The sequence below is a fragment of the Coenobita brevimanus genome, chromosome 55 (genome assembly GCF_032717465.1).
Source record: "Coenobita brevimanus isolate Jiangsu-jjx chromosome 55, ASM3271746v2, whole genome shotgun sequence".
Classification (NCBI taxonomy): Eukaryota; Metazoa; Arthropoda; class Malacostraca; order Decapoda; family Coenobitidae; genus Coenobita; species Coenobita brevimanus.
Window position 1 is genome coordinate 53006214 of NC_137008.1, and position 12111 is coordinate 53018324.

Here is a 12111-nt window from a genome sequence, read left to right on the forward strand (position 1 = left end):
AAGCATAATTTATGATGATTAATGAATAGAAAAACGTACCAAGCTTCTCGATTCAGGAATGTGAGCTAGCAAAGGGTAGTGAGAAACTGAGATGATACTCACATATTAGGTAATATTTTGTCTCTTACTGTACATACTCCTCTCTAGATGTTCCTCCCATTAATTTCAGTCAGGCGTAAAAAGCTCATCTGCGTGGTACCGCGATTAAATATAAAAACTCGTGACTTATTATAGGTCTGTTGTGTGGTGAAGGGATCGACTGTCGCATCAACACACAAAGGGAATACCAGAATATTATCCCAGATGGAATATACCTGTTTACAGCTGTTGTTATGGTTATTAAACTTGGAATACCCCGGCAGTTGACTTGAGAGAAGCACCTGGTCAGCACAGGACGCAGCGGGAGAGTTAACGTCACGGTGCTCACGCCTAAACTGAGGTGAAACCGTGAGGGGCAGGTGAACATCCCACGCCACCCACAACACCACACTACACACCATCACATGCTATACTGCACCACATCACACCACATCACATGCTACACCACGCCACACCATCACACGCTACACACCACACAACACTACACCACGCGCAACACCATCACATGCTGCACTACACTCAACACCACACACCGCACAACACGACAGACACCGAGAATTTTTGAGAGATTGGTATGTCTTCACTTTAAGTATGCTTTCTTCTAAAATAAGTACTACCGCTTGACAGAAATAACAATAAAGAGATTAATATAGAGGGTTTCTGCACTCTTAAACTGAATAAAGCATTTGACGGTAACCAGATTAATGTAAACAGACGTCCTAGGACTGAAGGGGTGAACTCTGTACAAGTAAGGTAACTTCATTAAAACCAGATTAAAAACTTACGTGAAGGACAGCTGAGATTCAGCACAACCCGTCACGCACAACACAACACAACTGTCCGGCCCAGGCTCCTCTCCTACACCACTACCACCACCACTCCTTCCTTCCCTCCCATCCTCCCTCCCTCCCACCCTCCCTCCACCACACCTCTTCCTCCCTTCCTTCAGTACCACACCTGTCCCTCCCTCCCTTCCACCACACCTTGCCTTCCTTCCTCTTCCTCCCTCCTCTCCTTCCTTTCTTTCCTCCACCGGCCGCAATCCCGCCACCGTTGCCAGTTCCACACCCACACCACCCATCCTCTCCTCACTCATCTAGGATGGGCTATAGTGGTCATTCCTTCCGTCCTAGACCTCTCCTGTGCTTGTGTGGGATCGACTGGAAGACTTTCTCTCTCTCTCTCTCTCTCTCTCTCTCTCTCTCAAACCCTTTTACTAATTTTTTTTTCCTCATGTGATGTCTTTCGTTTGTCACGCCAATACACAACTCAGATAAACTGACTTACCTCTACCGAGTGGAAATTTTAGGGAAGGCAGGAAGTAAGTGAGTAGCAGGTGCTTTTTGTAATGAATATTAGTAATTAAATGTTGAGACGCTTTCCTCATTAAAAAAAAAAAAAAATCTAAGGGTACCCCCCAAAAAAAATGCAGGTGTCCCAGCCGTCCTTCTTCAGAGGCGTAACTAAATGTAAAAAATAAGGTGATCATTTTAAATTATGGGTGGTCACTACGGTAGCCAGACATACTGTATTGTATTTCTGGGGTGGCCAGTGCTATCCCGGCCACCCCTGTGGCTACGCCACTGTCCACTTTGAGCTACGAGAAATATGAACACCCCCAGTCCGACGGGTTCCTTCTTTGCTGCATAAAATAGTCCTCGATCTGAAGGGATTAAGCCCTTAAGGGCGGCCTCGGTAGTTTTAGAATATGCTGTATTGTGAACACCACTAGGTAGGGCTGAGGAAAGCACCCCTATCCCATCTACGATTGGTACTTGTTTAAAGACAATACGATAACGGCTTATTTGTTTTATATATGCTGTCGCTAAACAACTTCATTCAGCTCCGTTTGGACCCTCTCCTAGTGAAGGCTGCTCAGTCCTTCCCCTTTTCCATTCTTGATCCGTACGTTTTTTCTCGCTCTTTTTTTATTACTTCTAGCTCACTCTCTCGCAGCCCCTTTATTTCTTATCCATTTTCCTCTTTTTCATCTTTACATCTTGCTTACTTTATTTGCTTTCCTTTATTAATTATTCTCTCACTCTCTTCTTACCTTTTTTTGTCTCATTTTACTTCCATATTCCGTCTTCTTTCTCACCTTCCTTAACTCTTACCACTTTTCTTCCTTACTTCTTACTTAATACTTGTCACTTCCCTTTATTATTTATCATCCTCTTCATTTCTTACCATCATCCCCCATGCGTTTTTCTTTCATTTTTCACCTCACTTTGTCACGTTGCCTCTATATTCACTATTGCCTTTCTTTTCTACTTACTAAGCTTGCCTCCTTTCCCCTTTCTTTCTTTCATGTCTTTGTTGTCTTCCTACATTTATTTTTCGTTGTTTCCTCCTGCTTTCTTTCCTTGCTTCCGTTCTGGACTGCCCTTATTTCCTTTCTTCAGTCCTTAGTGTTTTTTCCTCCTTCTTCCTTCCTCTCTTTCTTCTTTCTTTTCTTGTTTTCTTCCCGCTTTCCATTCTTCTATCCTCTCTTCATTCCTTCCTGTTCCCCTTCCTGCTTTCCTCACTCTTGTCTTTCCTAGGATTTTCTGCTCCTGTTCAATTCTCCATTCTCAAGGCGCAGCAGAAACACTGAAAAAAAAAAAAAAATGCACAACCTGCTTCTGGGAAATGCGCCATGTTGGCATAAACCGCCGCGAAGGTCAGCCGAGTTCTGGGTAATTTCAGACATTAATTCTTACGCCTTTCATCACGTTAATCGATAATGAAATACGGCTGGCCTAATGCGGATCGAGGGACGGTATTAGTTTTTGTACAGTACGCTAGTCATGTGTCACCAGGTTCGTAAAAGGCGCGAAGAGATAGAGGAAGTGTTACTGTTTTTAATGTTTACAGTATTTTTGTTTTAATTCGTGTGGAGTCTAAATAGAGGAGAGTGACTTTTTCATAGTTTTTACTTACAGAAGGGAAACTGGGATTTGTATATATATATATATATATATATATATATATATATATATATATATATATATATATATATATATATATATGTGTGTGTGTGTGTGTGTGTGTGTGTGTGTGTGTGTGTGTGTGTGTGTGTGAGAGAGAGAGAGAGAGAGAGAGAGAGAGATTGTTTACAGTGTGGATTATTGCTTGGTATAAAAATTTTCGTTATTTTGTTAATACGTCAGCCGTACACATGACAGAGGCCAGTGTTCCGACGGTAGCCATGCGAAATATAATCCTAATGTGTCCCTGCTATTCTTTAGGGGTTGCCTAGTCCAATGTAACCTTAGGTGTCATACATCACATCAACATTCTTATTCCTTACTTGTATATTCTTAGCTGATCTCACCAAACTAACTTAATGTAAACTAGCCTGGCCTGTCTCTTCTAACAATCCCTAACCCTACCTAGCATACCCTAACCTGACCTAATGTAACTTAATCTCACTTACTCCACCTTTACTTTCCCAGTCTAACCTAGTCCTACCCCCTTGTAGAGAAGTGTGTGTGTGTGTGTGTGTGTGTGTGTGTGTGTGTGTGTGTGAATGGCCGCTGTCACTCATGCTGACCCGTGGTGGCGTGACGCTCAATAGTGTGGCGTAATAACCCCTCTCAGGTCAATCCAGGTCACGCCATTCACTCCTTCAGACTGGTGTGAGGTATGGATGAAAGAAGACGGAAATGATGTGTAAAAGACGAGGAGTTGTGACGTAAAAGGTGATGAAAAATAGAAGCTATGACATGAAGGCGACGACATGATAAGTGACGAACAATGTAACAAGAGGACAAGAAGTGATGACATGAAACGTGACGAAAACGGAGTGATAAGAGTCGAGAGGTGACGAAAACGCGAGGTTATGACATGAAAGGTGATGACGGTGAGGAGTGACGAAACGTATGGGTGGAGAAAGAAAAGTGTTGACCCTAAACGTGATGAAAACGATGTGTATTGATGACATGAACAGTGATGAAAATGAGGTGATGACGTGACGAGACAATGAAATAGTTGAATGAGGACGGAAAGAGTGATGAATACATGAGATCTGAAAAAAAACAAAAAAAAAGTGAAGGGCGAGAAACTGAATAGAATTGTCTGAAGTTAGCAAGACTGAAAGGAAAGAAGGACTGAAGGGGTTAAGATGCCGTTTCTTAACACACACACACACACACACACACACACACACACACACACACACACACACGCGCGCGCGCGCGCGCGCGCTGCCCGCGAAATAAAACCGGCCACCTTGGAATGGAAAAAACGTAGACTTTGATAACCAAGTCGTATTGCAAAGCCTCCTGTATCCACAGACCTATAATCTGCCGTGAATTATACGAATGGAAGAATTATACATGCATTTGGAAGTGCAGTTTTAATGTTACGTTTCTATTCATACTTGAAGAGGGTCCAAGTCGGGTCGAAGCTGTTGTATCCTCCCAATAAACATCTCTTCCAAATTAGGTGTAATTCTTCCATTCCAACTTATGATAATTTCCCCTTTGTATGATTTATCATTGGAGGAAAGACAGTGAAAGGAGGATAGAAAAAACTACGCATGTCTGTGGTTCTTCCCGAAAAATAATAAAAAAGTAAATAAATAAATAAAATGGATAAATAAATCTTAGTTACGAGAAGCAGTTGATCCTACGTACAGTAAGTCTGTGAATCCGGGCCTAAGTCATTGTTAGGAACACTGCAGCCTTGAATCGCATGCAAGACTGCAATTTAGAGGGAAAAAATAGATAATTGTGGTCTTTTCGCTGATCCCCCCCTCGTAATCAGAAAAGGTGGGAAGGGGAGGGGAGGAATGATGGCGGTGGGTAGAGGGGACGGAGACAGAGGTGTCAGGACAGACCTAAATTAATAGTTATAAAACTGGTAGACAGTTATAAAGTAAGCAGAAGAAAGTTAATATGTGAGTGAGTAAATGGAGACATGGTGACTGGTTCTACGTTCGTCTTGCGGTATGTGTGTACGGTACTTTGATTACTGTATAGGGTTCGAACCCACCCCGAGGTGGATATTTAAAGTTGGTGCTAGTAATATATCGGTATTCCTTCATAAGCTTGATTATGTCCCACCTTGTCGGATCATGCAAATGACACACACACACACACACACACACACACACACACACACACACACACACACACACACACACACACACACACACACACTATGGCCGGTACAGCACTTGGACTGTCACATATTACTATACTTTTACAGCAGACTCTCATTCCTCACTCTTACTTTGTCAGCATAAGGAAGGAACTCTGACTACCACTTTCTCCAAGGAAAAGGTCAACTTTTGCAGAGCGTCATATGTACCATTGGTTAAAGAAATTATATGTGGCCAGATTAAGAAGCCTCAGATAAACTTACGATCAATTTGTAAGTATTAATCTGTTCAAAGTATGCTTTTTTTTTTTTTTTTTTTTTAAGGAAGTTGGAAGTTGGGATGGCTTTTTGATTGACAGTCTGTAGTAGCTGGAGGCATTCACTATCCACTCACTTGATGTAGTCTAGTGCTATCTTCAGGCGACTCTGCACTAAGTGACAGGCCAAATGGCTCTTTGTAGCTATGGAAGCCATTGCAATATTTGCAGTGCGTCAAATCCAGGAAAAATTTGGAGAGAAACAGAGAAAGCTGCAAATGACTTTTGTCGACTTGTAAAAAGTGTACGATGCTGTGCCAAGGCAGGAATAACGGAGATATATGAGGGTAAAGGGCTTTTCAGAAAAGTATGTACGACTGGTTAAATATATGTGTGACCGGGTGAGAACACGGTTCAGAAGTAGTGTTGGTGTGACAGAAGTTTTCAGTAATAGTTGGGCTACAACAGAGATCCTCGCTGAGTCCCTATATCTTCGATTTGTTGATGGATGTTTTGGAGAGTGGCATCACTGAAGAGGCTCCATGGGTCATATTGTTTGGAGATGATATTGTGCTGATAGATACCACCAGGGAGGGAGTAGAACGGCAGTTGGAGAAGTGGAGAAAGAATATGGAGGACATAGGACTTAAAATTAGTAGACGGGATATCTATGCTTTAACGCAGAAGAACAAGGAGATGCGATTTTGCTAGGAGAAAAGTCGAAAAGAGTTGGGATATTCAAGTACTTGGGCACGAATATAACAGCTGACTGCGGACAGGATGCAGAAATTAACCATAGGATACAGGCAGGATGGAGAAACTGGAGGGATATGTCAGGAGTGTTATGTGATTGAAAAATCAGTGCAGGAGTGAAAAGTGTTTTGTTATGCTGCGTGTTCAGAGTCTAACCTCTCCTCCTCTGGACATGAGCGACTGATCTGGGGTTCCCTTCAAGACAGGGTCTAGAGCATGCAACTAGAGGAACAGGGCATAAAAACTCGGGTCAACCAACCTTACACGCATATTGCTGTAAGGACAACACAATGCTTCACACAACTTAACACAATACACTGTACAGATTAAATACACAGTACAAGACAGGAGGACTCAGGTTGGGCTGCTGGTGACTGGCCCGTTACAGGTGTCGTCCAGGTGTGGAAAGGGTCCCGTCAGGTGTGATTTCCCTCAGGAGGCACGGAACCACTGTTAGGGGCCGGGTCGTTCGAGGTGGGCTGCTTGGCGATGTAGAGGGAGGACTTTCCCTGGTGGGACCTTGGTGAGCAGGTCTGCCCTTGGGCCTGGGACCGAACAGGGCGAGCTGGCGCGCTTCTCTGCGCCCACTCCTGGAGGAGGACTGCTTGTCGGTGGGGCTGGGGAAGTCACTCCCTGGAGACTTGGGGACGCCTCTGGGTGACTGAGGGCTGTGGTCTTGCTCGGGCTGAACTGCTGTCAGGGGATACGTGTGGCGTCCCTTCCTTCGAGAGCCCGACAGCGAGGAGCGACGTAGGGGTGCTGGCTGTAGGGAGTGGATCCCCAGACTCACTACAGGGCCACTCCAAATCTCCTCCAGCTGCAACTCCACCGGGGCATGGCTCTGTGGAAAGAGTGAGAAGGGTGTCCCACTCAGCCTCTGGATGGGTGAGGCAAGCAAGGGAAGTCCTCCGTGAGGGACATCACAGGGGTAGCAGACGAAGGACGGACAGTGGCTGATTCCTCCCCGGCGCGGATGGTGGCCGTCGCTGCAGTTCCACTTACCACTGGAACTGCAAGTGAAGGCCGTACGGTGGCCGACCCTTCCTGGGCACAGGCGGTGGCCGTCACCGCAGTCCTGCTCCCTGTGGAGGTGGCAAATGAAGGATGGACGGTGCCCAATCCTTCCCCGGCATGGACGGTGGCCGTCGCCATGGTTCTGCCCTTCTCTGGGATTGCAGCTGAGAGATGTACTGTGGCCGGTCTCTCCCCGGCGAGGACGGTGGCCATCACTGTAGTGCTGCTCCCAGCAGAGGCTGCAGGTGAAGGGTATATGGTGGCCAACCCTTCCCCGGCATGGACGGTGGCCATCGCCGCAGTCCTGCAGGGAGTGGTAGAGGAGAAGCATATGGTGGCCGACTTCTCTCCAACGCAGATGGTGGCCGTCGTCACGGTTCTGCCTGGGACTGTAGAGGTACAAGTTCCACCCCGATCCTGGCGAGTGCTGGTCTGGCTGGAGAGTAGTCTGCCGGGGCGGCGTTCCTCTGTCTGGTTTCGTTGAGGAGAAGAGGGGCGCAAGGTAGTGGGGGACATAGGACCGTCTGGCCTGGGCCCTTCATGCACCCTATGCGCCTCCCTGTGGCCTCCCCTGGGGGTAGGTGTTGCGACACCCTGTCCGTGGTCCCTCCTTGGAGTGGGTGTTGCGCCACCCCGTCCGTGGTCTCCCATTGGGGTGGATATTTCATATATAAAACGGTGGTAAGGCCTGCAATGATATACGGTTTGCAAACCTGGCCCATAAAGAATTAAGTTTCAGGAAAGAAAGCTAGAGGTGGCGGAGACGCGGATGCTGCGATGGATATGCGGAGTCACAAGAATCGATAAGATCAGGAATGAATCAGAGGAACAATTAAGGTTGTGGAAATCTCAAGAACGGTGCAGGAGAGGCGACTACAATGATACGGACATGTAATGAGAAGGAATGACGACTATGTGGGTAGAAGAGTGATGGATATGGAAGTGGAGAATACATGAAGAAAAGGTCAGCCGAGAGGACGGCGGATGGACTGTATACGGCAAGATATGAGGGAGAAGCATGTAGCAGGGGATGCATTTGAACACAGAAGAGAATGAAGACGACTAATCAGAAACAGCGACCCCATATAAACATGGGCAAAGCTGCGGAAGAAGAAGCCATTACGTTTAGTGGGGTACCATATAACCCAATGGATGCCCGGTGGTCTAGTGAGCTAAGGCACTCCAACCAGATGTGGTCTATAGGAGCATACATTTGAGGGGTGGTTAAGGGTGAGTGCTCACATAATACTGCTCGATGTCAAAACTGGATAGCTTAGCCATGGACCCCTATGATCCTACAGGGACAAATAAAGGATGGATGATTGTTGTTTCTTGTTATGTGTTGTTTCCATTTGGAATTATCATAAATTTTCAAGGCTGCTGCTTTGTTTTGAATTTTTGTTTGTGTGCATCAGTCTGTTATTGATTTTACTTTATATTACTATGGAGTAACAGAGGTAGAGTATGACTTTTCATGGTATGGTATGTTGCATTTCTGAGCCTCTGTTTGATACTTGTAACTGTTCTTCGTGTAGTGTATTCCAGGGACTTTAGTGATGTACAAATGACTGTGGTCATTTCACTGGGTATGCTGCTGACAGTCCTTTCATTTTTATATTTTATCTTTGTTTCAGGATCCTGCCTCACCCCATCCTTAGGTGAAAGTAGCAGTTAACCATTAGATCTCCAGAAATGAAGGAATCTTGTAGTGGATATCCTTATACGGTATTTTATCCTCCCACCTCAGTGATCAACACCTTCATTTTGTCCATACTAAGCTTAAACTGAGGGCAAGTGTTCCATTTGTGCTATTAAGGCCTTTTTTTTTTTTTTTTTTTTTTTCAAATAGCCATAATACATTATAGGTTCATTAAAAAGTTTCTTTTTTCCATTTTCCATTTTGAGCATCAATCTGCTGAAAAAGTTTAATACAGTACCATCTAACACTTACACAGTTTTCCATGAATCTGAGTGACAGTCTTTTAGGTCATTCCTTCTGCTGCCACATGATTTCATTCAACACAGGAGTGATCTCTGGTACAGAAGGGGTTTATGAAGGCTGCATTTGACCATTCCAGTTTGAAATGTCAGTCTTTGGCTGAACAGAGTTCATCCATCCATCATCCAATCCTACGTTGCCCCATGAGGAGCGTAGGACCCCGGGGCTAGGCAGCTGGTCCTGACATTGAAGATGAGAGTGAATAAAATTATCAGAAAATATCATCATCATCCATACCTTTTTTTTTCCCACATAAGGATGGGGTGAGGTTAAGTCCAGAGAGAAAGGGGGGGGGGGAATTGATGAAAAGTCTGCCTAATTAAATGGGCCAGTCAGTCACTCACCTCATTCAGCCCACTGGAATGATGACTCCACCACTCAGGCATCAACATCCACACTTGCATAGTTCATACCACCTATCAGCTTGAGTCAGTCTAACGACTGTCACTTCGCTAGCAAAAAACAGGGCTGCCAAATCCTTGTCACGCACTCCTCTGTACAAACTTCATCCAACTAGTTCAGTCCCTTCTCAGTTCCCTAGCCTCATTATCCTCTGTGCCAGGGGCGAACCTAGAGATCTGGGGGCCCGGGGGGCTAGGTTCTTTGCAGGGCTCCCCTCCAACATCTAGTGAGATTTGATGAAAAATATTTGCAATGAACAAATGATAAATACTATTTTGAGGGGAGTGAAAACGAATAGGACTCTATGGGCTAATGTCTGAGCGTGAGACTCACCTCGGCCTATAGATCACAACACAGAGCACCCCCTCTAAGGAATGTATTCTCATGGGGCACCCATACTCCAACCGTTATTATACTTCTATCTATCTATTGCCAGACGCCTCAATCCCGTTTGGGGTGGCCACAAACAAATCGCCTCCAAGTCGCCCTGTCCCCCGCCATTTCACTGCCCTGCTCCCAACTCACACCCCCCTCTCTCATATACCTCTCCACCCCATCCCTCCATCTCATCCTCGGTCTCCCCCTCCCTCTTCCACCCTCCACCTCACTCACATACACTCTCTTCGTCAATCTTTCACCCTCCATCCTCTCCACATGGCCAAACCACCTCAGTGTGTTCCTCACAACGCTTCCTATCACATCCACATCCACACCACAACGCTCCTTTATATTCTCATTCGTCAGCCTGTCTCTCCACGTGACTCCACAGGCTCCTCTTAAATAACTCATTTCCACTGCTCTCACTCTTGACTTGTGTCCTTCCAACAATGTCCAAGCTTCACTTCCGTACGTTAGAGTTGGTATCACAATACTGTCATGTAGTAACTTTTTTACTTCCATGCTCACTTCCCTGTTTCTTATCACTGCTTTTAAGGAACCAGCAACCTTTCTTCCCTGCTGTACCCTTTCAAGCACTTCACCCTCCAAACCTCCATCCTTACTCATCACACTACCCAAATACTTAAACGTACTCACATTTTCCAATTCCTCACCATCCAACCTCGCTGTACATTCACTGACTTCACCTCTCTCAAAGACCATCACTTTACTCTTCCCTACATTCACCTTTAGGTTCCGTTTCTTACACACTCTCTCAAACTCATCCACCAAGCCTTGCAGCTCCCCTTCGTCTTCACTCAACAACACAGTATCATCTGCAAACAACAGTACAGGGAGTTTCCAAACACTATCCTCTCTCACCAGGGCCACTCCAACATCCACTACCCTACCTTGTACCTCTTTTATTACCCCATCCATGTACATATTGAACAACCATGGAGACATGACACATCCCTGTTTCAAACCAACTTTCACAGAGAAAAATTCACTTAGTTCACCATCCACACGCACTGCAGCCTTCGCACCATCGTACATACTCTTCACAGCATTCAACAACTTCCCATCTACTCCATATATTCTTAACACTTTCCACAATCCTTGTCTATCCACCCTGTCATATGCTTTCTCCAAATCCATGAAAGCCGCATACAACTTCTTTCCCTTCTCTAGAAACTTTTCCACTAAAGATCTAAGAATGAATATCTGATCTACACAACCTCTTCCCTTCCTAAAGCCTCCCTGTTCTTCTCCAACTAATTTCTCTGTTCTTTCTCTAACTCTGTCTATAAGTAACCTACCATACACTTTTCCTATTATACTAAGAAGACAAATGCCCCTATGATTACCACACACTTCTTTTTCCCCTTTTCCTTTGTACAAGGGAATAATTATACCTGACTTCCAATCCTCCGGGACTCTACCTTCCTCCCAGGCCAATCTGCACATCTTCCACATCCATTCTACTACTATCTCTCCCCCATGCTTCAGCATTTCACCACACACTCCATCAATTCCTGGGGCTTTCCCCGATTTAACTTTCTTCATTGCTTCCACAACTTCCATCCTACTGATTTCTTCCTGTCTTCTCACCTCCCTCCTTCTCCCAGCCATTCCCCAGCCACTTATACTCGCATTACTTCCATCCTCCACGTTCAACAATTCCTTAAAGTGTTCTCTCCATCTGCTCACTTTTTCTCCCTTCTCCACTATTATTATACTTAATTTTTAATATTAATATATTATTAAATTTTATTCAAAAATCAAAATATAGGGGACCCCCCCAAAGCTAGGGCCTGCCATAGGTATACTGTAAGAGAAATGTAGTGCAACAGTGTAACATTCGTAATCCTTGCCATAACTGGCTTTTAATTACCAAAGTACATTTTTCTCGTGTGTTTTACGGTGTTATTAATGAAACTGGTAACTATTTTTGATGCTGATGTTGTGATGTAGCAACCCACCTAACCTCACCCTACCCAGCCTAGCCTAATCTGAGGTAAACCTAACTCATTAGCAACAAAAACAATTATCATATTTGTAATGCTAGGTGTTTTAGGGTCGGCTTCCCGTCCCTCTAACGCCTAGTGTGTAGCTGGGTTCTCTTTC